At 42.5% G+C, this 26,677-nt stretch overlaps 1 pseudogene; it reads left to right on the plus strand.

The window, feature by feature from the left end:
• The first annotated feature begins 646 nt into the window (after nt 1–646).
• Nucleotides 647–26,677, plus strand: part of LOC149220302 (protein LEAD-SENSITIVE 1 pseudogene) — a 64,137-nt pseudogene continuing 38,106 nt past the window's right edge.

Here is a 26,677-nt window from a genome sequence, read left to right on the forward strand (position 1 = left end):
TAAATTCGGAAGGTGTATTTGGTTCGTATTGGTAGGGGGTTCAATAATGTGATTTTTAGGGGTATTTCCCAATATGTTGTCAAATTAAGGGTATTGTTTAATATGCCGCGAACACACATGATAGGAAAAAGGTTCACTGAGTATACCCCTCCTGAGCAAAAGCACACCCAAACCATAGAACAAAGGAAAAAGCCAAGGTGGAGCAGTCTAGGACAACCCATCGAAGATGCAAGAAAAGAATGGCACCACGAAGACAAAGAAGGACACAGGAAAGTGGTGTGACTTCCACAAGGGCCCCACTCACAACACAAATGAATGTCATGCCAAGGAGTTATTGGTGGCCAAGCTAAAAGACTTATATTCTTATTCATTTTTTGATTCTGAGCCAAAATCTGACAAGGGGAAGCATATTATGGAGGTAGAACCTAGTGCCATTGTTGCCACCACTAATGTCTAGAAGATTGGGCCTGAAGATCCAAAGGAGGGGGGAATCTCTTTCACTCATAGATGTGCGTGAAGGGTTCTCCACTATAGTTCATTGTCGACAACGAAAGCCAAACGAACCTAATTTCTGCAGTGGTCGTTAAGTAGTTGGGCCTACTGACCACACCATAGCTACAACTATACACCATCAAATGGCTCCACCATGGACGAGATATTTGCATCAGACAACGGCGTCACCTTCCCTAGAACATCAAGCCCCTCATGGGTGAGGTACTGTGTGACTTTTCTCCTCTTGAATTTTGTGATGTGTTATCATGCCAACCATACTTGTGGAAGTGACATGTTGTGTATGAGTCTAGGCCTCACACTATTATTATTAATTTGGGAAATAAGTTATATAGGATACCGAAGGTAGCCCTTCCTACTGTTATCTCTTTGATCTCTGCTAAGAAATGTCGTAAGATCATCTCCTAAACCAGGAAATTTGTTTTCTTTTTGATTCAATCTCAAAGTAAGGGGAAGATAGTGTGCACAAAGATGGCCCCAAAGAATGGTTCCCCCACGCAACATAAGCAAGTGGATAAGGTCATCGAAGAATACAGGGACATCTTCTCCTCACCCACAAGGGTACCTTTGCACTTTCAGGTCAAGCATTCGATCGATCTGACTCCCAAAGCACCTCTACCCAATGGGTTGCTACAACGATGCTTCATTATGGGAAATGAAGAAATCAAGCGGAAGATCTAGGAGTTGTTGCAAAAAGAGCACATCTGACCAAGTTCCTCACCTTGTGGAAGCCTAATTATACTTGTATAGAATAAGGATGGAACCTGGAGTGTAGAAATTTTGAATAATTTAACACTTATTCAACAGAGATTATCCTAATCATGTACTATTGTGGAATACATACACAATACATAAGCTCCTCTACATTGATCATCAATATAGCAACATCAATAACAATAAAACATCAAGAGCATTCACACATTAACACAGTATGTAACCCGGGGAAAGCATCTCGCTAAAAACCCCACACTATCTGTATATTAATGATTGAGAACATGTAACATTACAAAGTACAATGCTTATCACAAGCAATCCAGTACCAGCTCCACCTGTTACACACAATACAGCTAAGATCTGATCTCCAAATCTATTCCACTGCTTGCCTGCCTCCACTGCTCAATACCTGCTCAAGAATGAATGAGAATGGTTTACCAAACTCGTATTTCACCTCCAAAGAATCACTCACACTATGTAAGACGTGAGCAGAGGCTATAATACTGGGCAAAATACATGAGCAAACTCATTGGCATACTCAATCCCTTGATTGTGCAAGATCTGATGCACAACTATAGTCACAACTGATAGCAATCTGATTCTCTAACACTTGTCCCTGCTGAACTGAACATGCACTGGCATGCAACTGAGTTAACTGATGTATTCTATAGTTGTATTATGAGTTAATAATTAGTTTAACAACTCATCATTATTCTATTTGCAGTTAGACTAACTACAACTAGTTTAACCAAGTCAAACTGAACACAACTCCATCAACTCCACAATCAACTCCACCAAACTCAACTGATTGAGTTCTAACTGAAGTCATGCATGCAACAACTCAATTGAATCATAAGAAAAGCATACTTCCTTCTGACAGCTACATGGGCCACATCTGTAGCTCAAACTGAAGTGCTCCAAGAGAATAAGATCAAGTTTATAGTCCAAATATTATTATGAGACAATAATATTTGACTTTTCTATTTTTGACAGCCAGTCTAAAAATAGACTTTGATCACTCATACTATGATCACCCACACTATGGTCACCCACACTTTGATCACCCATACTGTGATCATCCCTGCTGGGATCAAAAATAGAACTTGCACCATAATTTGCCTGCAGGCCCACTTAGTGAAGGCGACTCTTTTCACTAAGCTCCATCATCTTGTTGCAATCTCAACACTCCCTCTTGACAATATATGGATTATCAGCAACCCCTATCCTACCTCGGTGGTACTCAAATTTTCTCCTGGTGAGAGCCTTCGTCAGAATATCAGCATCCTGATCCTCCGTTGGAATGTATGAAAGCAACATGATCCTCCGCTGCACACAATCTCTTATATGATGGTACCTGATGTCAATATGCTTAGATCTATCATGAAATACAGGATTAGCCGAGAGTTTAATGCAACTCTGGTTATCACAGTAAATCACAGTAGGATCCAAATGAGAACCGAACAAACCAACCAGGATCTTCCTCATCCATATAGCCTCGCATGCAACCAAACTTGCTGCCATATACTCGGCCTCCACTGAACTGAGTGCCATGGATCTCTGCTTCCTGCTGTACCAAGAAACTGTTGTCGATCCAATACTGAAGACCCCTCCTGATGTGCTCTTTCTGTCCGTTGGGCTCCTTGCCCAATCTGCATCCGTGAAGCCACATAGCTTCACCTCATCCTCCTATCTGTACCACAAACCATATCCCGATGTGCCTCTCAAGTAGCGCAATACATGCTTGCCCGCCTTCCAGAAGAGCTTGGTAGGCTTAACCATAGCTTGTGAAAGCTGGTTAACTACATAGCATATATCAGGTCGTGTATTGACCAAATACATCAGCGACCCCACCAAATGTCGATAAACAGTGGCATCTGCTTCTTCTCCTGAAGTGGCATCCTCCTTCCTCCAACCTCTAGGAAGAGAAGTATCAACAGGCTTGCAGCCATGCATGTTGAACTTCTCCAGTATCTCCCGAGCATACTTGCCCTGAGAAACAAACAGTCCACCACTGCGCTGCCATATTTCCAATCCTAGGAAATAGTGAAGGAGGCCCAAGTCCTTCATCTCAAACTCTGTGGCAAGATCCTTCTTGCATGACAGTATCAACAGCTCATCACCCGTTAGAATCAAATCATCAACATACAGTACAATGATAAGCAACTTACCCTCCACCACAATCTGGTATAGGTTAGGATCCGCCTTGCTCTTGGAGAATCCAAGTCCTGTGAAATAGCTGTCTATCCGTGTGTACCAAGCACGTGGTGCTTGCTTCAACCCATACAGCGCTCTCTTGAGCCTGCACACATGCGACTCGCTGCTGAAGACCTCAAAGCCTTCGGGCTGCTCAATGTACACCTCCTCTTCAATGACTTCGTTGAGGAATGCAGTCTTCACATCCATCTGATGAATGTGCCATCCCATCTGCGCTGAGAGAGCAAGAATTGTCCGTATGGAAGAATACCTTGCGACAGGTGCAAAGGTCTCCCCATAATCGATCCCCTCTATCTGTGAAAAGCCTCGGGCAACAAATCTTGCCTTATACTTCTCCACACTCCCGTCATCTACCTACTTGATCTTGTAGATCCATCTCGAAGCCACCACTGATTTCCCTTCCAGTCTAGGAACAATCTCCCATGCACTGTTTCTGACAATAGAATCATACTCTTCCACCATGGCGTCTACCCATGATCCTCCACAGCTTCCTCGAAAGAGGATGGCTCAGTCACAACATACTTGCTCATCAGAGCCATGTATCCAGTGTACCGATCAGGTGACTGTCTCTGCCTGCGTTGGGTTGTAGGTGGTCCTACAACTTTCTCTGCATCTTGAGCCAGTCGCTCAGCTTCTCTCAAGCGCTTTCGCCCTCTGATGGTTGGCGTTGCATGAGTGGTCTCTTCCACTCCATGAACCTCATCCTGTGGCTGATCCACATCCTGAAGCTCATCCTTAGGAACTAATAGCTCCTCATCTGCATGCAAGTGTAGCTCCCTCTCAAGCGAACACTTCATGGCTTTCTCCTCCTGAAATTTTATATCCCGTCGCACAATAGTTTTACCACTGTCTGGAAAATACACACGATAGTTGTGGGGCGTATCAGTGTACCCCACAAATATCCCAACCTCTGCAGTCGGTTCCAACTTCTTCCTGGCATCCTTCGTCACATGCATGTAAACGTTAGCACCAAAAATCCTCAGATGAGAAAGATCAGGCTTCTTACCAGAATAGTCTCCTCGGGTGTACTCATGCCAAGTATCCTATGAGGACAACGGTTCTGCACATAAACTGTTGTATTGTATGCTTCCACCCACAAGTGAAGGGGTAGGCCCTGATCATGCAACATTGCTCGTGCAGCACCCATAATCATTCTGTTCTTTTGCTCAGCTACCCCGTTCTGCTGTGGGTTATGGGGAGCTATGAGCTCTCTACGAATCCCTTCTGCCTTGCAGAAATCCTTGAACTTGTTCGAGATGTATTCACCACCATTATCGCTCCTAAGAGCCTTCACCTTCTTCCCCGACTCCTTCTCGACCAGTGCTTTGAATTCACAGAACTTTGAATATGTCTCGCTCTTCTTCTGCATGAATAAGATCCAGCACTTACGAGAGAAATCATCAACAAAAATCACATAATACCTGTGTTTTGTTGTCAAAGCAATTGAGAAAGGTCCACACACGTCTGTGTGAATTCTCTCAAGGATCGTTGTGGCACGACTATCCTTCTCGTGAAAGGTGGCTTTCACAAACTTCCCCAAAGTACACCCCTTGCACTAATCTGACTGCGCAAGTGTGCCTTTAGGAAGCCCTATAGTGATCTACTGCAGTATCTTCAAGGCTCCATGGTGAAGGTGACCCAATCTCCTGTGCCACAACTCGCCATCATCCCGGCTCACCAATCCTTTTGCCTTGCCCGCCATTGATGCGCATCCATCTACATGCAACTGATAAAGGTTCCTCACTTGAACCCCTATCTTCCGGGTCTCACCAGTTGTCTTGCTGCGTAGGAAAGCCTTTCCCTCGCTGAAAAGAACATCATACCCCTTGTCTTCTAACATCGCCACTGAGATGAGATTCTTCGTCAATCCTGGAACATGCATGACTTCCTTCAATACGAAGGGTTTACCAGACTCCCTCTCAAAGGAAATGGTACCGATACCGGTCGCACTGTATCTACCATCATCGCCCATCTCGATGTGCACTCCAAGATCTTTGTCCTCCAGATCAGGGAACAAATCTCTATCACCCATCATGTGAAAAGACGCACCACTGTCCAAGAACCACACCGATCCCATCACACTTGAAACCAAGCATGCGATCAATGAAAAATCAAGCTCAAACTGTGAGGCTAGAGCCTCTCCTACTGAAGATCCAGCACCCTGCTTGTTCTTCTTCTTCCGCGGACAATTAGTGGCATAGTGTCCGTGCTGGTGACAGTGAAAACACTTCACCTTGGACATATCCTGCTTCTTACCTTTCGCACCAGACTGAGAAGCTTTCTTGCTCTTCCCTTTCTTTGCTTTGGCAGCCAAAGCACAATTCTCTTCATTAGCTCCCTTTGACGAAGATTCATCCCTGGTACTCCGCCTGATCTCCTCCTGCACAAGATCTGACCATAGTCTTTCCCATCTTGGCAATTTCTCCCGACCATTGACAGAGTCCTGATAGGAATGCCAACTCTTCGGAAGACCAAGGAGAGCCAACCTCACCAAGTCCTCATCATCGACAGTAACCCCCACACTTCCCAGCTCATCTCGACACTGAGTGAACTTCGTGAGATACTTGGGTATACTGTCACCCTTCTCGCATTTGATGTTTTTGAGTTTATCTTTGAGCACTAGCTTCCTCTGATCGCTCTTGCTTTGGAATAATTCTGTTAATGATTTCCACATCAAATATGGAGTAGCCTTTCCATGGAGGCTGGACACAATGTGATCCTTCACGCCCTCCAACAGAATCCTTTGACATTTTGCGGTCTTCTTTTGCCAAGCATCATCTTGAGTAGCATCAGTAGGCTTTGGGACATCCGTCTCTATGAACTCCTTCAGCCCGTTATCATCCAATACTGCCTCCATCCTGTCCTTCCATGCAATATAGTTTGAGCTGCCCTCAAGAGCATACTCCAATCGCAATCCGTTGAAAGACATTGCTGCGTTGTCACCAAGAAAACACTGTTGCAAATTCGAATTCCACCAGTAACCAACTCAACCGCCTCAGATCTAAGATTCGTGAGAACACAATATTTCTTGTACAGAGATTGACTGTATGGGAATTCACCGGATATCTCACCTTCCAAAGGAAGGATGAATCCAGAGGCTACCTGGCCCGATTACAGACTCTGCCTGAAGAAATAGAATGTAAACACTTCCTGAATAGTAGATCTGATGATCAACACCTCTGATACCATGTAGAAATTTTGAATAATTTAACACATATTCAATAGAGATTATCCTGATCATGTACTATTGCAGAATACATACACAATACATAAGCTCCTCTACGTTGATCATCAATATAGCAGCATCAATAACAATAAAACATCAAGAGAATTCACACATTAACACAGTATGTAACCCGGGGAAAGCATCTCGCTAAAAACCCCACACTATTTGTATATTAATGATTGAGAACATGTAACATTACAAAGTACAATGCTTATCACAAGCAATCCAGTACCAGCTCCACCTGTTACACACAATACAGCTAAGATCTGATCTCCAAATCTATTCCACTGCTTGCCTGCCTCCACTGCTCAATACCTGCTCAAGAATGAATGAGAATGGTTTACCAAACTCGTATTTCACCTCCAAAGAATCACTCACACTGTGTAAGATGTGAGCAGAGGCTATAATACTGGGCAAAATACATGAGAAAACTCATTGGCATACTCAATCCCTTGATTGTGCAAGATCTGACGCACAACTATAGTCACAACTGATAGCAATCTGATTCTCTAACACCTATCCCTGTTGAACTGAACATGCATTGACATGAAATTGAGTTAACTGATGTATTCTATAGTTGTATTATGAGTTAATAATTAGTTTAACAACTCATCATTAGTCTATTTGCAGTTAGACTAACTACAACTAGTTTAACCAAGTCAAACTGAACACAACTCCATCAACTCCACAATCAACTCCACCAAACTCAACTAATTGAGTTCTAACTAAAGTCATGCATGCAACAACTCAACTGACTCATAAGAAAAGCGTACTTCCTTCTGACAGCTACATGGGCCACATCTGTAGCTCAAACTGAAGTGATCCAAGAGAATAAGATCAAGTTTATAGTCCAAATATTATTACGAGACAATAATATTTGACTTTTCTATTTTTGACAGCCAGTCTAAAAATAGACTTTGATCACCCACACTGTGGTCACCCACACTGTGGTCACCCACACTATGGTCACCCACACTGTGGTCACCCACACTGTGGTCACCCACACTGTGATCACCCATACTGTGATCATCCCTGTTGGGATCAAAAATAGAACTTGCGCCATAATTTGCCTGCAGGCCCACTTAGTGAAGGCGACTCTTTTCACTAAGCTCCATCATCTTGTTGCAATCTCAACATGGAGGCTCTGCATTGATTATCAAGCACTAAACAAAATCACTGGCGGGAACAGGTATCTGATCCCATGAATTGATGACCTTCTTGAATAGCTCAAGGGGGCCAAGTATTTCAATAAGATCGATTTGAAGTTTGGATATCACCAAGTTCCAATAGAAACCACAGATGTATGGAAGATCACCTTTAGATCCAAGTAGGGAATTTTCAAGTGGTTTGTCATTCCTTTTAGGTTGGAAAATGCATTTGCAACATTTATAAGGATGATGGATGACATCTTGTGTCCCTTCACCAACTCGTTCATACTTTTATATCTATATGACATCTTCATCTTCAACAAAAGTTGGGAAGAGAATGTGCAACAATATAGTAGGTCCTTCAAACCCTAAAGCAACACAAACTATGTTCCAACTTGGATAAATGCACCTTTGGTATGAGCTAGGTCCAATATCTAGGCTACATCAGTTATGAGCAAGGCATGCAAGTGGATCCGACTAACATCCAAGTCATTCGAGAATGGCCAACTGTGACCACTCTAGCAAAGGTTTGCAGCTTTTTGGGCCTTGCCAATTTTTATCGGAGGTTCATTTTGGGATTCTGTCATATCAATTGGCCTTTGAGTTAGGCTACCAAGGGTGGAGCGAAATAAAAATTTTCCTGGTCTGAATCCCCATAGAAGGTGTTCATTGAGATAAAGCACCACCTCTATTTTTCTCTGGTACTCACATTTCCAGACTAGCAACAATCTTTTAAATTGAGACAAGTGCCTGTGACTATGTTATTGGTGCAGTTCTCACCGAACAAGGGCATCCAATGGCATATCACAGTCAAACACTTTCTGATACAATTAGAAAATAGCCCACCTATGATAAAGAGATGTATTTTATCATGCATGTGTGCTATTAATGGAAACATTACATTCTAGGGAAGGAGATGGTCATCCACACAAACCACCAACTTCTTCAGTTTATACAGGCACAAGGGAAGTTGCAGAATGATTGACATCAGAAGTGGTCTACATATCTAAATACAAGAAGGGAAGCACTAATCATGTATCATTTTACCTCATTCGGTCCCCATTTGTTGCACTAACTATTTTTATCAACTCTTGGGTCCAGGAGACCTCTGAATGGCTGAAACTATATAAAAATGATCTAAGGTTCACCACCACATACCAAATGCTAGTGGATGGAAATACATTTCCATATTTCCACCTCCCTAATGCATTATTATGCTACTTGGGCCACCTTTATATTCCTTCAAGCAAGTGTGCCAAGATGATTTGGGAAGTGCACTACAGTCGAGTCATAGGACACTTTGGTGTGGAGAAATTTGTGGCCATACTACAAAAGTATTTTTATTAACCAAAAATCTAACAATATTTTAGAAAGTATATAAAATCTTGTGCACCCTTTTCCATTTCCAAGTCAACCATAAAGAAGAAATGCCTATACACTCCTCTTCCTATTCCCATCTATCCCTAGGAATCCATCTCAATGGACTTTCTATCGAACCCCCCTTATAACAAGCATGCTAATGACTATGTATTTGTGGTCATGGAAAACGTTTCTAAGATGGCTATATTATCAGCTTGCAAGAAGAGTATAATAGCGAAGGAAATTTTTAAACTCTTCTTTGAATGAGTGTGGGTACATTTTGGGATCTTGAAAAACATTATATCAGATCGAGATAGTAGGTTCCTGAGCACATTCTGGTCTAGCCTATGTACATTATTGGACACCAAGCTCGCCAAGTCAGTTTCATTCCATCCCCTGAATGATGGCTAGACAGAGGTCATCAACAAAATGATATTGCACATAATATGCATGTACAACTCCAAGCATCCATGAACCTGAGATGAGATCCTTCCTTATGTGAAACACAGTTATAACAAAGCTCATCATTGTTTGAATGGCCGCAGTCCCTTTCAAGTGGGTATGGTATTTCAACCATCGTGTCTGATTGATGTTCTCATGCATCATGTGATTATACAGACAAAATCCACACATCTATAGTCTAAGGCTTATAAAGCAACCATGTTTATTGAACACATCCAGCACATTTTCCAGTGGGTGCATGATCTCTTAGATAAGTACAATGCCAAGTACAAGTGGTGACATGATTAGCATCAAGTGTTGAATAAGTTTTTGGTGGGCGACAAAGTTTGGTTTCATTTGTAGAAAAAACGCCTTGCCATATCCCATTGGAATATTTGACCACTTCGATATGGGCCTTACACCATCAAAAATGTTGTGGGAGATAACTATTTAGTTCTCATCATTCCCCCATTCCTCAGCTTGCACCCAGTGTTTAATGTGGACTTCTTTCGGCCATACTTTCCACCATTATTGGACACATCAGACATTGTAGAACAACTAACACCAATAGAGCTCAACCCAAGCTAAATGGAACATGACACAAAGTATATGATCATGGAAACAGAGGTCAATAACACTCGCCAATAGAAGATCCAACTATATTTATTTTTCAAAGTTGGCTAACTCCTGAATTAATGCAAGTGGCTGACTAGGCACCAAGTTCAGCAAAAGTTTCCCCATCTCATGGTGGCACTCAACGCAATGGGGACCATTTATTCCTAAGAGGGGAGGAATGATCTTGGTGGATATTAGTGACCACCCACCTATTCCACTTCGACCCCAACATTGTTCTTTTAATTTCCTTAATTGTAGCATGAGTTTCCTAGTTTTGGCAGTTTTTCAGGTCTTGAACTTCTAAAGTTGTTTTGAGGTACTAAATGATGTCTTTTTGTAAAACGAGAAAAATTGTTGCATACAACAAGGGCTTGTAATCAAAATTTCTAGTCCTCGGATAGATGTTTATAATGAGGCATCATACATGTCAAACAAAGATCGTATGCCAAAGTTACGACCCCAGGAAGCTGTTGTACCAATTTACCCCAACAGACCCATAGACTTTTGGTGCTTCATCTCCTAGTGTTAGGTTTTTGGATGTTTAGGGTTTTCCATTGTCTATCAATAATAAATAGGCCTCCAAGCCTCATTGTAATAGATTTCAGAAGGTATGTAGCTGCCACATCTCTTCTCAGAGATAAGCTACCATTGCCAAACTAGTTTATTTCCATTCGCATGTAACAATTTTCAGTACTTTTTTGTTAATGAAATGAAGTTTTGTAGTTTTTTGTTTTTGTTTAAATCTATATTTCATTTTGTTCCTTCATAAATTTGTATCATTAAATCAACAATTGTATTCACTCCATTAAATATATTAAATAGCTCCTCACAATTTCATTAATGCTTCCTTTGATTCTAGTGGCTAGTTGAACCAACCGTGACCTTTCAATCTTACTCCTCTTTGAATGAAATATATCCATGAATTTAGGATCAATATAGCTATGGTTTAGTTATAAATAAATTAAAATGGAAACAATTTGATTTGTAATCTTACCTTCCATATCAATCATGTGGGATTGATGTTCTACTTGTCAATCTTATAAGAATGTATCTATTCTTGGAATGTTTCTTCCTATGTCTTCATTTGTAGTGACTTCCTAAAGGTTGTGAGAAATCCTCATTTTTTCTTCTTTATGAGGGAAATATATCTACGAGTGATATCATTTACAACCTCAACATTTGATTGGTGGAAGCGGTTTTCCTTGAATATTCTTCCATCTTTGACTCACTTTTCACTACCTAGCTTTGTTTATATACATTAGGACAACTCCTAAAATATGCTAGAGGTTTGAAACTTGTCATCCTTTGTTCCACTTTTTCTTTCTTATTGTCCTTCCAAGACTTATGGAATGTTTCTTTTCCTTTACTTTGATTATACATGTGCTTCTCTTTCATTATAGTCTCCTCCAAATTATTTAACTCATTAAATTTTATTTTATCTTTATAAAAATTAGGTAACGACACAAAAATATTTGAATATTACTTTATCATCCTTGATGAATCCAAAATATGTCAACAACTCCAAGGACTTTCTCTTATATTCATCCAATCACATTTCTTAGCTTAAGTTCAAAGAAATATTTCATCCTTTTGTTGAAATAATGCTATGAAAGATAACATTTTTTTAAATATTTCTTGAACTACTCCCAAGTGATCTAACTTGATGAGTAGAAAAATGTTGAGTAGATAAAATGTTGAATAAAAAAAAAATCAAATTTTCCATCTACAATCCCATTTCCTCCACTAAAAGCCCACAAAAGATGGCCCAAAATAATGTATTTTTTCTTGTTTTGACACCTCTACTCCAAACTCATTAGAATTTGGCCAACTACTTCTCTAGGTATTTTCATGTATTTTTTTTTTACATAAAAATATTATCAGCAATAGGGCTCCTACCACTAAGCATGATCTCATTTTGTAAATATATCTAATTTCCAATTTCTAGAGAATAAGTGCATAAGTGACATAGATTTGAACCTTCACTCCTTGGTCACCCTAGCCCTACCTCATCATTGCAATCTCTCTCTCTCTCTCTCTCTCTCTCTCTCTCGCCCCCCGGTCGCCCAAATCCACCCCCTCTTCTCCATTTCTCATTTTTACTTTTTCTTCTTTTCTTTTATTTTGTTTATTTCTATCTGTGTTTTCTTTCTTTCTATCCCCACCTAGGCTCAACTACCCATGTGGAACCCAAAAAAATCATGGTTCAAATAAGTTCTTAAAGACTAAAATTATTTTTAAAGGAATAAATTATCGAAGCATTACCTAATTTATGGATTAATAAAATAAATTAACTTATGCTTAAATCTAACTACTAGAAATTAAAGTACATCAATTATTTATATTTATATAATAGCTCTATAAGGAGGGAGATTGAAGGAAATAATAGTTATGATATCAAAAAACCATTCATTGCATACAAGTAAAAATATCATTGAAATCAAAGCATTTTGAAACATTTCTAAACCAATTTTTAAACATTTGATAACATTAATGGGGTGTGGCCTCAAACATAATCCCTTCAGCCCACCACCATCCATCTTATGATCTAGGTGGATATGAGTGGATACTCACACGTTCCACTAACTCAATGTTTATTTATCTTCTTGATAATTTTTCTATGATTTCTTGGGTCCAAAAATTTTGGGGTCGTTTTGAGGCCCTAACTAATGTTTTTTTTCAATTTGGGGGGCCAATGGTTGCATAACTTGGCCTTAGTGAAAATTTGTGTTCCTTGGTTAGTTCTTTCCAGTGAGTTATCATGCACCCCAAAATAGATATTGTATGAAAACGTTGTTCCACGAGGAAGTTGATGTGCCCCAGGAAATCATGAAAATAGGAAGAGCAGCAATCTTGAACCCATGTTACATATGGGGAATATTTTAACAATTGAAAAGAACATAAATATAGAGTTTAAAAATCATGATTAGTCATCACTCCAAGATTTGCATCACCGGGGGTTCAAATTGATGCCAAGGAACTAATTAATTCCCAAGATTAATATGAAGACAATTGATGAAAAATATCCTATAGCATGAATATTCTTGTTGGATCAATTATTTGATGTAAATCAAGTAACAAATTTATGAAAGGTATCTCTTGCATCCTTGTATTTAGAATCCAATAAATTTGTTTGGTACCAATGGCTTTGTATATGAAACTGACGATTTTATTGTCTCTTGGTCCATTTTTACAAATAAATTCATAACACATTATGGGGATGTTAGGAGAAACACAATCTTTAATAAATTGATTAACGTTCATCAAAGAGGTCCAAATACAAATCACATTCAACAATTTTGAAAGCTTAGTCATGGGGTAAATAACATAGGATAATTTATTACATCTTTTTATGAGAGATTTAAAGGAGAGAATTCAATGTGAGGTGCATCTTTTTCAACCTAAATCCATTGGAAATTCTTTTAGTGTGGAAAATAAATAAAAACTATGGCTACTAGAAGGGTGACCTCTAAAAGCTATACAGAACACCATATTCCCTCTCCTAACTTCACTGAATCTACAAGGTTGACACCTTAGCAAATGGTAGGAACAAGATTACAAGAAATGTGTTTTAATTGTGATAGAGAGTCTAGTAAGGGACATAAATATGGTGATGTTGTAGCGGCTACAACCACCCTCCAAAATTTTGGCTCATATGCAAATTTAGGAGCCTACCTTGGATCCTGTAATTGACCGTCCTTGGTCACTTGTCGGTAAGTTGATGATCTCAAGCTTCCCCTCCTTGATATTAAGAGTTGGTCATGTTCTCATCCTTATAAAGCATGTGTCATCTTTGGACATAAGGATCATTGTTTGTCATGTAAACAAAATATTGTTTTGCTTCAAGGGAAAGCATGCACGTGTGAGTTTCTATCATCACATAAGCATGTTTCACACTCACTACACACACTCTTGTCATGAAGGTTGTTACATCAAGCAGAGTATGTTTATACATTCTGGACGGTCTACGTTGTATCACTAAGTTTTGGTGTGCGATCACAGTCAACTCATATCAATGTTTACATATGTTTCATTGATCTCACACTTAGCCATTTCCAAAGAAACCTAGTCCCATACAGCTTCCCAGAACTGTGCACTTTTCTTCAGCAACCATCAAGCTTCCTCTCTTGCCTGCTGAAACCCCACAGTGCATAGAGGCCCCAACATTCCTTAGCATCCAAAACTATGCAGTGGTTTCCTCCAATGTCCTTCCCTATCTGGAACCCACTGTCATCAGAAATTGCATAGTATTGTCCCTCAGTTACTGATTTTGCCTTCCATCCAGAAACTTTGCAGTATTGCCTCTCATCTTCTTGAGCTACACTGCACTAAAAAATTGCGCAGAGGTATCCTCCTAGGACCACCATCCTGCAATAGTGTCATGTGCCTAAAAAATTAGTGTTGTCCAAGCTATCATGCCTGTCTTGCTTTCAGAAACTGCACAAATGGGCCTCCCATGCCCTCATCCCAGCAGTCGTCACTTACTGCTGAAACTGCATTGATCCATTGATCAATGACTACAAGAAAAGGTGACATTTTGAGATCACTCCCAAGGAGTCGAGGAGAAGGACCACCACTTGCTCAAACACTTAAACATTTTGCCGAAGATCTGTCGACCGGACCACCCTCCATCAGTTGGACCTCTGCTGAGTTGCATTGCGCAGTCTCAGCCCTTAGTCACCAAGTACTGATGCCCATAATTGCATAGAGCTTTAGGTTGCCTCCAAGGAAGTCTGCATTGTGTAACCGTGAAATCGACCTAGTTGAATGTCACCCAGAACAACACAAAAGTTGCCCAAGAAGACATCTCAATCTGTGATGGCCGCAAGCCAATCCATCAAGCCTCTCGTTGGTCAACCAGAGAGTTTGACCAGGCAATGACCCTAGGCTTCACTCCTCCCAAAAATTGTGTAGAAGTTGTCATCATGCCTACCGGTGGTGACTGAAGAAATTTTGCAGACACGAGGGATAGACACTCACTGCCTATCACTGCACTATCTCTAAAAATTGTGCAGTTCTGTTAGTCAGTGCCCCCGTCAGCCGGCCTGCTGCTTCTCTTGAAAATTGCACAGTTTTCTTAGATAGCTCGCCATCTGCCCGACACCCTGCTCAGCCCGGAACCTATGCAGACATGTCCTCCATGACTGAATCTCATTTCCATGTAGTTTTTTCCAACAAGCTCCCGCAACCCACTCTTCGCCTCCTTTGAAAATCTATGTATTTTTTACTGCCAATGTCCCCTGCTACCTGCACTGCCTTCCCCAGAAAAATTGCATAGTTCTGCCTCCTAGCTGAGCCAGATCCCACATAATGTCACTGTTGTTCTGGACTGCTCAACCTAACCTCCCAGTGACCTCTGTGCAATTTTTATTGATAGTGCCCCAGAGCCCAGCATCCCAGCCTGAAATGTGCTTTGCGCAATTTCAGAGCCTTTTCCTCTCTCTCGGTCACCTACACCCAAAAACCAAATATGATGCATCATGGTAGACTAGTGGATTTATGGAGTGGATTTCATCTCTTCATGAGTGATTGTAGATACAGGTACATGGATGAGACATGACGTGACAATGAACGGGATGAACAAGGAGGGCATGTTATAAGACTTTCTTGCGGTTGGACGAACACATGAAGCATACCAAGTAGAAAGAGAAGGAGACACATGCACATTCATGATCCATTAAGCAGACACCAAGACCATTAAAGAATTTGCACACTTTTCCATGTGGAGATGATGTTATCATACACCATGGGCACACTCATCACTCAGCAGCATAACAACTCGACACAAAAAACAAAGCCAGCATGTGCACACCTGCAACATCATGTCGATTTGTGTCATGAGTTGCCTCGGCCACATCACTACTTTGGGTCATAACTATGTAATCAATGTAATGTAACATGGAAGTTGAAGAGACCCATGGATGAAGTCAAAGAGTCATATAAGTCGAACAATCATGAGGGAAGTCGAACAGTCACAAGGGTCAGTTTCACCCTTGGCTATATATACCCCTCATTTGTACATGCAAAGGACTTTTCACCTTGGCTCCTCCCACATAGTCTTGAGAGTCTATAGTCCTTTTCTTTGAGGAGCGAGTTTTGGCTCCAATGCCCTGCTATCGAGGTTAGTGATCTATGGTGTACAAATGTGTCTTGGAACTTTTGCTTAATTCGGAAGCCCGTTGACAGGCCAGCACGTTTTCACAGACATATTGTATTTGTTTATAAGACTATTATTTGGACACTTGTAATTCATGTTTCTTTAACCTGTACTAAGATAGTTGAATTATTTTAGTTTTTTTAGTGCATATGGTGTTGGAAATGTGTTGTAACAGTTGTTAACATTGTCTCGCCCATGTGGAGTATTCTATCAGACACTCGACAAATTCATTCTTGTAAACTTGTTATGTTAAATTGGAAACTAGGGCCAAACTCCATGTGGGTCAACTTATTTATGGCATCTGATATTTTTATTGGATCCCTCTCATCGAGAGGTGTAGGATTGATCCAAAGATCATCTGATTCCGATAAGTATTTATGGAGATATGAATTTATTTTGTTTATGTAATTATTATCAAGCCGTCCAGCTCTTATGTAGGCTCTAGAAGCCCAGCCGACGTGTCTATTCAACCTCTACGTTTTTAGTATAAATAGAGGAGGATTTGAAGTCATTTGGTAACTCACCTCAAGTGATCTCCTCTCCACGTCTTGGGTTTTTGGAGAAGGAGATACACTATGGATTACGCTGGCCTAATATGATGATGCCCTAATGGATAACATAGTCATGAATCCACAAGCAATGGAGATGATACGTGAAGGGTAGCCGCAGTGGATTCAACGCTTTAATGAAGGATGCTGGCAAATGAATACATGTTGGGCATAGAGATTAATACGTAGCCATGGTTCATGGGGATAGTCATAGTCTATGGTGACACTCAGCCCTAGCCGCAGGTCAAGCCTTCATCGCAGCACAAAGAAGAAAAGTAATACGCTGTTCTCGAAAAACATAGCCGTAGTTCATGAAGAGATATGCATCAACTCAGTCATGATATATGTTTTCCAGAAGACATATATACACGCAGGCCCTAATCCATAGTGAATCTGGCAACGTGGTTACTCACAGCACTTATACGCAGTTTATGAAGAAATACGTGAATTCATATATACGCTGGGGTGATATGCTATATGTATATGCTAGTCGATGGACAGTGTATGTTGGTCAATGGGCAGTGATACGCTGTGACCTATCTGCAACAATATATTTATATACGCAGGAAAACAACGCAGCAAGATATATATACATATATCCGCAGGCAATGGCAACATATATATATACACAACAATAGAGAAGATATTTACCCACTGGTCATACATTGTTCATGCTGAAATATTTACGTTGTTCATGGAACGCAAGTCATGGTGATAATTACACGTAGTTCAATGGTAAACATTGTCATGGTATTAAAATATGTATATATGTCAATAGAAATATATACGCATAGCATTCATAAGACAGTCAACGTTCTACACTAGTCTTAGAGACACTTAACATGTATACGCTGGGCATGAGAGACATATCTGCGCTGGTCATTAAAAGGAACAGCTGTAGTCATCAAGTATAGTCGTTGTGATGTATCTGGCAACATAGAACAGGGTATAGAGACTCCAGTCACTCATACATAGTTCATGGAGACTCTTATGCACAGGTCATAGAGACACGCAACAATGAAAGGAAACCTATAGCTATGGAATACCAATACACTGTGTATAATGGGATTGCATGGAACTATAGCCTAGCTGCTTTGCTAGGCTGCAAGCCGTAGCAAGCAGCTAAGGCTGATGACAGTGTTATAGTGTTGCAGCATGATGATGCACAGGGAGCATGATGACGATGATTCATACTAGCAGGGGCAGCATAATGACGATGATGTATGGGCAGCATAGTATGATGCAGCATGATGGTTGGTGGGCTCCAGTATTGCAGCAATAATGTTGCAACTCCTGGGACTCCCGTCTTTACTTTTATCAACCCGGTAGTTCGTAACAAACTTGGAAGTGACGGTGCTATATGCACAAGTACTAGCTCTTGCTGCAGCTGTCACTTGGTCAGCTGGCACAAGTCCGCTAGGGGCTTAAGCCAACTTCTATGAGCTTTTAGAAGAAGCTTTTTAACTGATGGAGGAAAGCTATCTCAAAGGAAGCTAATCTACTTGCCGAAAGAAACTGAAAGCCAAGAAGTAACGCAAACCCTAGCGAACCCTAATTCTACCAACTAACCCTACTGGTCCAAAGGAAAGGATGCAAACTATTGAAAAAGATGCCATTACTTCTACAAAGGTAAAATGCACATGCCTATGCTATCTCTATCTGAAGAACACATCTTTTTGTATTTTTGAATAAGTTTTTGAATTATCATGCGTGTGCTTTTAACTGGCTTTTCACTGTGCAGGGGTGGATCAAGGAGGAGAAAGGCTTGGAAAAGGTTGGGAAGGTTCAGAGGGGGTCTAAGGAGTCCCGAACACCCTTCCAGAGAGTTTCACAAAGTTTGGCTATCAAGAAACCTCATTTGTGAGCTTCTACAGGAAGTCTGCAGGGGTTCTACAGGATGTTCAGAAATTTCTACAGGATGTTCTACGATTGGATTTTGGATGATGGGTGAGTGAAGGAGGATGCATGAATGGATAGGGAGGTAGGATAGGGGTCTGCAATGACTTAGTGACAGAGGGATGAAGTGATGAGAGGGTGTGGAAAGCTAGCTTGTCTTAAAGAGGGTTGAGGCAATGGAAGGCCAAGAAGGTAGGGTGACGTGGGCAAAAGAGTAGTTGTGAGACAAGGGACCTAACTTGGAGATGGAGCAGTTGGCCTGGACGAAGCTTAGATGGACGAGAGAGTGATGGAGATGCACCGCACAATGTATACTTAACCAAATCAACCACGTCCTGCACACAATCAAAATATTAACTGATCTATCCTAACTGTTAATGAAACCAATGAACAGCAGCTTTATTCCTAAAGAGAACCATGTACAGCGCTTAAGTAAAGAAACATTCCAAAAGATCTGAACGCATGACTAACTCCTAAAAACGAAAACATTTCACCAGAGATTGCATGAGTGAGAAAACTAGTGTTTTTGTTGGGTAGCACTGTCTGCAATTCCAGCCCCTAGGAAGAGGTGAAAATGAGAGTGCAGGCAACCCTTTTCTGGAGCTTTTATCAATTCTTATCTCATTACTCTATTCTAGACATCTGAAGCAACTCTATTTTTCAACAATGACCTACTTAACCACACAACGAAATCTAACTCAACAAACTGCGTTTCAAATGCATACAAGGAAAATCATAATGCTGAAAGGAAAGATATCAATACAAAGAAGGAGGCCCTAGGCTCTCAGGTTGGGCCCAACCCCGAGAGCTATGGCTCCTCTAGAAACTCAGAGCTGAGATCAAATCTGACTGCTTCCCATTAAAAAATAATAATCATAAGTCAAGAGTTATGCCAATAATGGCTACAAAAGAACAAAACAGAGCTGGCAGCTCGTAGTGCAGAATGTGCAAAAGTTTTTCAAAAGTCCTCTTCGAAGGCTGAAGCCTTATCATTTATACATCACGAGGCCCAAGCTGGCCTCCTAAATCTATGGGACTTGGCTGACCAAACTGGGAGTGAACAGCTGCTTCCACAAAATCTGTTTGGCTGCCTTCTAGATCCGGTTTTGGTGGCTTTTGGAGCTCGAAGTTGGGGGTGAAGATCCCGAGGAAGGCTATTTAATGCCGTAGACAACCCCCTACGAATACTCAACCCCAGCTTGGCTGTCTCCTAGCCCTTGTCTGCTCGGTTTTGCTCCAACACGTGTCAAAAAAATACTGAAATGAGAACGTGTTAGCCACCTAGGAATAGTGACTACCCTTATTCGTACAAATGACATAAACATACTAAAAAATGATGCATAAGTTATGAAAAATGAAGGATTGAGCAAGGGTAGTTAGGCCAAATGAGCCCAAAATGTTACCAAATTTGGGGCTCATCATCACCCCCCAGCTAAAATGATTGCTCATCCCTGAGCAACTAATCCAGCTCCTCGTCCTTCATTGCTTTCACCGCCACTCTCACATCCCAGGCTTCTGAAGTAGTATCCTCCTCACTGACATGGAACCCAGCCTTCCTTTCCACCTCTTCCCACTGCTTATGCTCTTCTTTCTCTGTGCTGCCTTCCATCAATCCTAAAAGCAAAGGTGGGCTTAGCTTGAGGCCAATCCAGCTGGCTTGGAGGTTCTGTATGGACTTCTTGTAGAGGGGCACCCGTACTAGAGCTTCCCTCATTTGAGTTGGAGTGTGATATTCCCTGATTTTGAGGCTATGGGACAATGTGTTCCACTGGCGGGTGCAAGCATGAACACAATTGTCCCCTAATAATCGCTCCATATCCTCGAAATGTGCTATAGCCTGAGCCTGTTGATCCATGTATTTCAATAAAGCTTGAGAGTCGGTTGCTAAGTGTTGGTGGGCTGATATTAATGCAGTGGGGTCCCCTGGCTCTGCTCTAATCAGGAGTGGCTCATGTAACTCTCGGTTCATGACCTCTTTGACCTCTGCTGCTCTCTTTTCTTCATGGTTCAACCATGAGGCAAATGCCATCAACTGCATATCTCCCACGACTGTGTTGGGATCCCATGAAGTCACATTAGGAAGGGCCAAATTATGGAGATAGAACTCCGATAGCTTGGCCTTGTCCTCTGTTGAACTGCTATTGCATAACTCTGTGAACTGATGGGGGTCTTGGATTTGGGAGATACCCCTCTGTGCTAATGCATTAATTTGGAATTGCAGCCACTGGTCCCGTAGGTATAGGCCATAAGATTTGGCCGGTTGTCTACATTGTAGAGCATCCATGGCCCAACTAGCCATGCAGGCCAGTTGTGCCTCTTTTTGTTGCAACTGCTGTTTAAGAGCTTGTATCTCGATTTGTGCTTGCAATTCCATTTCCTGTAGATGCTGGTTTAGTTCCCCAAAACCAACTTGCAATCCTTCTTTGACTTGAGGTTCTGCTGTAGTGTCCTTTGATGTTGTGCCCCTTTCTTTCCTCTGTTCCTGTAGCTGCAGTTTGAGTTTCTCATTCTCTTCCTGTAGGAATACCCGCTGGCAGTTTCCCACGTGTTTGGCCATAGCTAATTCTCTTCGTGCCTCCTTGAGTTGTTCCTCCAAGGGGCCTATATCTGCTACTCCTTTAGATTTAGCTATCCTCATCCACATGTGGGTTCTCACTCTTTCTTCCTCCAACGCAAAGAAAAGCGGCACTGTGAATTTCTGTGGAATAATTTTTCCAGCCTCCAAAAAGTTATAATACGAGCTCAAGCTTGGCTGGGGACTAGGTTCTGGAATGTGCTCTACCTCTTCTTCCCTCTGTGGCTCTCCTTCGTCTTCCCTTGGTGGTGATGTGGCTGCCTCTCCCTCCATTCTTTCGGTCTCCTTGAGCCTGGCCAATGTTTCCTGTAGAACGGCCTCAGCATCCTGTAGCGGGGTTTTTGAAGCCAACCTTTCCATTCTCTCGTTCCAGGCAGTTGTCTTCGGGCTCCCCCGCTCATAAGTGACTGATATTTTTGAGGGGGACCTCTCCCTTGGCGAGGTAGGGGTGTCTTCTATGGTAATTGGGTCGCTGGATGGAGGTTGGGGCCTGCCTGTTTTGATTCTTACACTTCTCCTTGCTTTGAAATACAGAGGGTTCTCCCTCTTTCGTTTTTCCTTTGGCTTGGGAGGGGTACTTAGGGTGGCCAGCACAGCTGCTGCCTCCCTAGCAAGGATTTCGGCCGTCTTCCCCTTCTGTGTTCCTTTCTCAGGACTTCCTGTAGAAAGCCTTGTAGCGACTGATTTCTGGCTTCCTGTAGAAGCCGTTTTTGATTTTCCTGTAGAAACAGGTGGCACCGTTTTAGCCTGCTTGGCTAAGGGTGCTTTGTCTTTTGACTTTGTTGAGGCTGCCTTAGAGGTGCCTTCACTGACGTGGACTTGTTCAGTCCTTCCCACCCTGCTCTGTAACCTTTTCTCCATGGGTGTTAATGTGGGTTTGTCATCCTCTGTTTTGGCAGCCTGGTGTTTCTCTTGTTTCCCCTTGTGTTCTTTCTTTGGTGCTTTGGCCATGGTTTCTTGGCCTTTTCCTTTCTTCTCTGCTTGAATTGGTTCCTTCTCCTCGCTGCTGGAGGAGGTGAGCTCCTCAGCCAAAATTTTGATGTCATCATCCTTAGTCAGGTTTCGAAAGGCTTCCCACGAGAGAGGGACGGTGTATGTGTGGAGTGCATCCTCCACGAGGAGCTTAATGAGCCCATGATGGGCTACCTGGTCTGGCGTTCCCTCTCGTAATTTGGTGGCACATTCAGTCATGGACTGCAGGAGGAAGTAAGGAATACTCAACTTGTTTTCTGAGGGTAGGTCCATTTGGTGCCTAAGTTCTGTGAGCAGCCAGAAATGGTATCCATACACGATGCTGAATCGCCCCTCGCACATGATATACTTCATAATTTGGAGGCTGACCTCACTCCAGAGCGGCTGTAGGCTGGCTCTTCGAACTCCATTCTTGTCCTTTGAGAATTGCTCCTCCGGCAGAAAGAACTCCTTCTTAGCCTTCTGGCCCAGTTTTCTCTCCTCCTTATCCCACGGTACCCCCATCGGGAGATCAGTGACTCTGCTGATGAACTGTGGGGTGAGTCTAAGGTTCAAACCTCTTAAATTGACAACGGCCAGCGTTTTTGATTTTGGCTTCAAAGCTCACAGGAATTCTTCTGCCACCTCGTCATCGTAACCTTGAAGCTTGTCGCAGAACGACATCCACCGTGCACGAGAAAACAGGTCTACCACCTCGGGGTTTTCCCGTAGCTTCTTTGAGTCTGTCGGCTCTTTCCTAATGAACCCACCCGGCATGGTGAAAGCTTGCTGTGTTAGCCGGAGCTGGTTGGCGCGTATAAAAAGATGGACCTTTGGGATTTCCTTAGACAGAGTGCAGAATTACGCCTCTGTCATGCACACAGGTGAGCCTTGACAGTGGCTCAATTATGAATCAAACCCTGTAGAAAACCCCACATGCACACTACGACGACAATTCTCATGCAGAAGTAAGACGACGCTTGCAAATTCATGAACAGACTGTAATTATACTCTTTTAGGACGTCGACTTCGCCACCCTTCGAACCAATTGAATGGGAGGACTAGGTTCAGGCTTACCTCGTTCCAACTTGCCACCTTTGACGTGAATAGATTAATTTCCTCTGTAGCAGTGAGCTTCCTGTAGCGCAGCTTCCTGTAGAAGTCGTGCACGGGTTCTGGAGAGCACGTCAGTGGTTCTGGGCCTTCTGTGCAACCACCGGACGTTTGAACAGGCCGAGGACTCGGAGTAACAGTCTTCAGGAAATTTCAGATGCTTACTCGACTGCAAAGCGGTTGAGGATAAATGAGTGGAGTGCCATACGCGATCTAGCCGGTGGATTTGAATCCCTGCGGAACTCGTGGCGCGGGGGTGAGCTGTCCCTGCCGGATCGTTGGACGACGTCACCTGTTATCATTCCACTATAAGTCTGCCTGACCGCCGAATCATTCCCTGCATATCTACCGCTGCCATTTCTGTTAGATCGCTGCTTCTCCCTGACTGGACGCTTCCCACGTGTCCATTTCCTGTCTTGTTTGACACAACCAACGCTTTCCGGATCGGACGAGACCATCAGACTGGTCGTGGTGGCCAGTTGAATGGCTACCCGACTTGCTCAACCCATTCATTTCCATACTCGCACACATTTTAGAGCATTGTTCATGTAATTTGACGAAACAGGGTGAGGCACTTACTTGTGCGGCCGCGACGTTATTTTCATGCTTCAGGACGAGGGTGACGGATCCGCTTGCTGCTGCTTCATGCACAGGCACGGGAGTTCCTTCTTGCCGACTGCTGCTAGTTACGAGACCGGTTGCCTGGCTGCGGATGGTGCATGTGCCAGCTTTATGAGTTGCAGGTGCCTTCATGGTGTATGCTCTAGCCGGATCAACTGCTACAGGATTCCTGTAGGATATCCTGTAGCCATTTCTCCTCCTAGGGTGCATGCCGAAACGGTGGAATCACGGTCACGGTTGCAGGGTCCTCAGATTGCCTTGATAAGTAGCGCATTGGGCCTCTGCATACTTTATTCCATTTGAGAATTGTTTCTTCTGAGAATCCAATGTTCTGATTTGACTATGCAGGTATTTCCATTGTATGGCAGCAGGGGTGGTAGAAGGAGACGACAGCAGTGGGTGATGGAGAAAAACATTGGTTGCATGCCTCCTTATTGGACTTCGGGCTTCAAATTCTTCCACACAGTCGGTCCTGGGCCGTCCAAAGATTCTACAGGAAGTTTCCTGTAGTAATACAGAACTTCCTGTAGAAAGTCCTATAGCTTCCTGTAGAAGGCTAAACTGTGATCAAATCGTGCCCAGACCTTGGAAGAGATGAGTGTTTCTAGAGGGAGTGCTGGTGAGGTCACCTGGTAGCATAGGAGGGACCTTTGTCCTTGAGTTGAGAGGCCTCCTTTCCAGCATGGAATACCTGCAACCTACATGAATTTCCAAATCCTGAGCCCGTTTTCCTGTTTCTGCCCCCTTCTTTTTCTGTTTTCTTTTTTCTTGGTATTTTTCTTTTTTTTTTTCTTTTTTTTTTCAGAGAGACAGCAGGGGTGCCTCAATGAGGTTTTCACCCCTACCATCTGCCTTGGACGCCTCAGGGAGGTTTTCACCCAAGGGTCTTTTTTTTTATAAAAAAAATTTCAAAGAGACAGCAGGGGCGCCTCAATGAGGTTTTCACCCCTACCATCTGCCTTGGGAGCCTCAAAAAGGTTTTCACCCAAGGATCTTTATTTTTTCTTCCTTTTTTTTTTTTTTATATTCAGGGTATGCCCAAAACAGAGGCAGAACCCTTCTCTATGACCAGCACTGATTTTTCCACAGTTTTGATGAATTCGTGCCTCGAAAGAGGTTTCCTGTAGATCTTTAGTCGATGCCCATTGACGAGCATGGGGATGGCTTCCTAATCAATGGTCCGAATAAGAACAGACCCATTGTTGTTACACTTCTCCACTGCATATGGTCCCAGCCATCTTGTTCTCAGCTTCCCCTTAAAATCCTTATGTCTGGAATCGTACAACAGTGCCCAATCTCCTGGCTGGAATTGCTTGTCATTGAGGTGCCGATCATGCCATACCTTCCTCTGAAGTTGAACCACCTCTGAGTGGAGAAGGGCCTGCATTCGGTGTTCATCCAGCCCATTCAGCTGTAATAACCTTTCTTGTTGGGCATGGCTGAGATCTAGGTCCAGCTGAGCTGCCATCCTCAAGGTGTTGTACTCGAACTCAATTGACAGCAAAGCTCTCTTCCCATAGACCAGCTCATAAGGTGTGAATCCGGTTGTGGTCTTCCAAGTGGTGTTGTAAGCCCAAGTGGCCTCAACCAGGCGATCTGCCCAATCTTTTCTACTGCTACTCACCACCTTAGTCAAGATCCCTTCTAATGCTCTATTGGTGACTTCCACCTGCCCATTTGCTTGAGGATGATATGGGGTGGAAGTCCTATGCTTGATTTTTTGATGAGTGAGTAGGTCTTCGATTAAGTTGGAGGTGAACTGGCTTCCTTGATCGGTGATTAGCTCTCTTGGGTATCCAAATTTGTAGAAGATGTTTTCTCTTAAAAACTCAGCCACCTTTTCTTCTGTCGCTGCTTTGATTACCTTGGTTTCTGACCACTTTGTCAGGTAGTATGTGCACACACTGATGTAAGACCTTTGCCTTGAAGGAGGATTGATCGGACCCACAAAATCCATACCCCACTTCTCAAATGGCTCAAGAGTCACTTGAGGTTGGAGAGGCATTTCGTCCCTTGGAGTCGGTTTCCCCATCCTTTGGCATCAGTCACATTGGCTGATATATCTTCTGGCATCTTGATGCAGCGTGGGCCAATAGTAGCCTGCCTGTAGAATTTTGAAGGCAGTTCTTTTGGCTGCAAAATGTCCTCCACAAGGCCCATCATGACAGGTTAGGAGGATGTCAAAGACTTCCTCCTCCCTTACACAACGCCTTAAGATCTAATCGGGACCAAGCTTGAATAGGTTGCCCTTGATCCAAGTGAATGAGGCACTCTTCTTTACAATTCTGCTCTTCTCTTTTGAGGATAGGTGCGGAGGGAACTGTGCTGAGACAAGGTAATTTGCTATATCATCAAACCATGGAGAGAGTACTGAGATAGCAAACAGATGTTCATCTGGCATCTGGTCATCCACTGTTCCATCCTCACCTGCAGGTAAATCCAATCTAGACAAGAAGTCAGCAACAACATTTTCTTTACCTGGTTTTTCAACGATAGTCAAATCAAACTACTGCAACAAAAGTAGCCATCTAATAATACGAGCATTCACATCCGGTTTATTCATTAAATATCTAATTGCAACATGATTAGTAT

This window comes from Pinus tabuliformis, chromosome Q (assembly GCF_031772625.1).
Source record: "Pinus tabuliformis cultivar Carrire ecotype Pingquan chromosome Q, CPIR1, whole genome shotgun sequence".
Lineage (NCBI taxonomy): Eukaryota > Viridiplantae > Streptophyta > Pinopsida > Pinales > Pinaceae > Pinus > Pinus tabuliformis.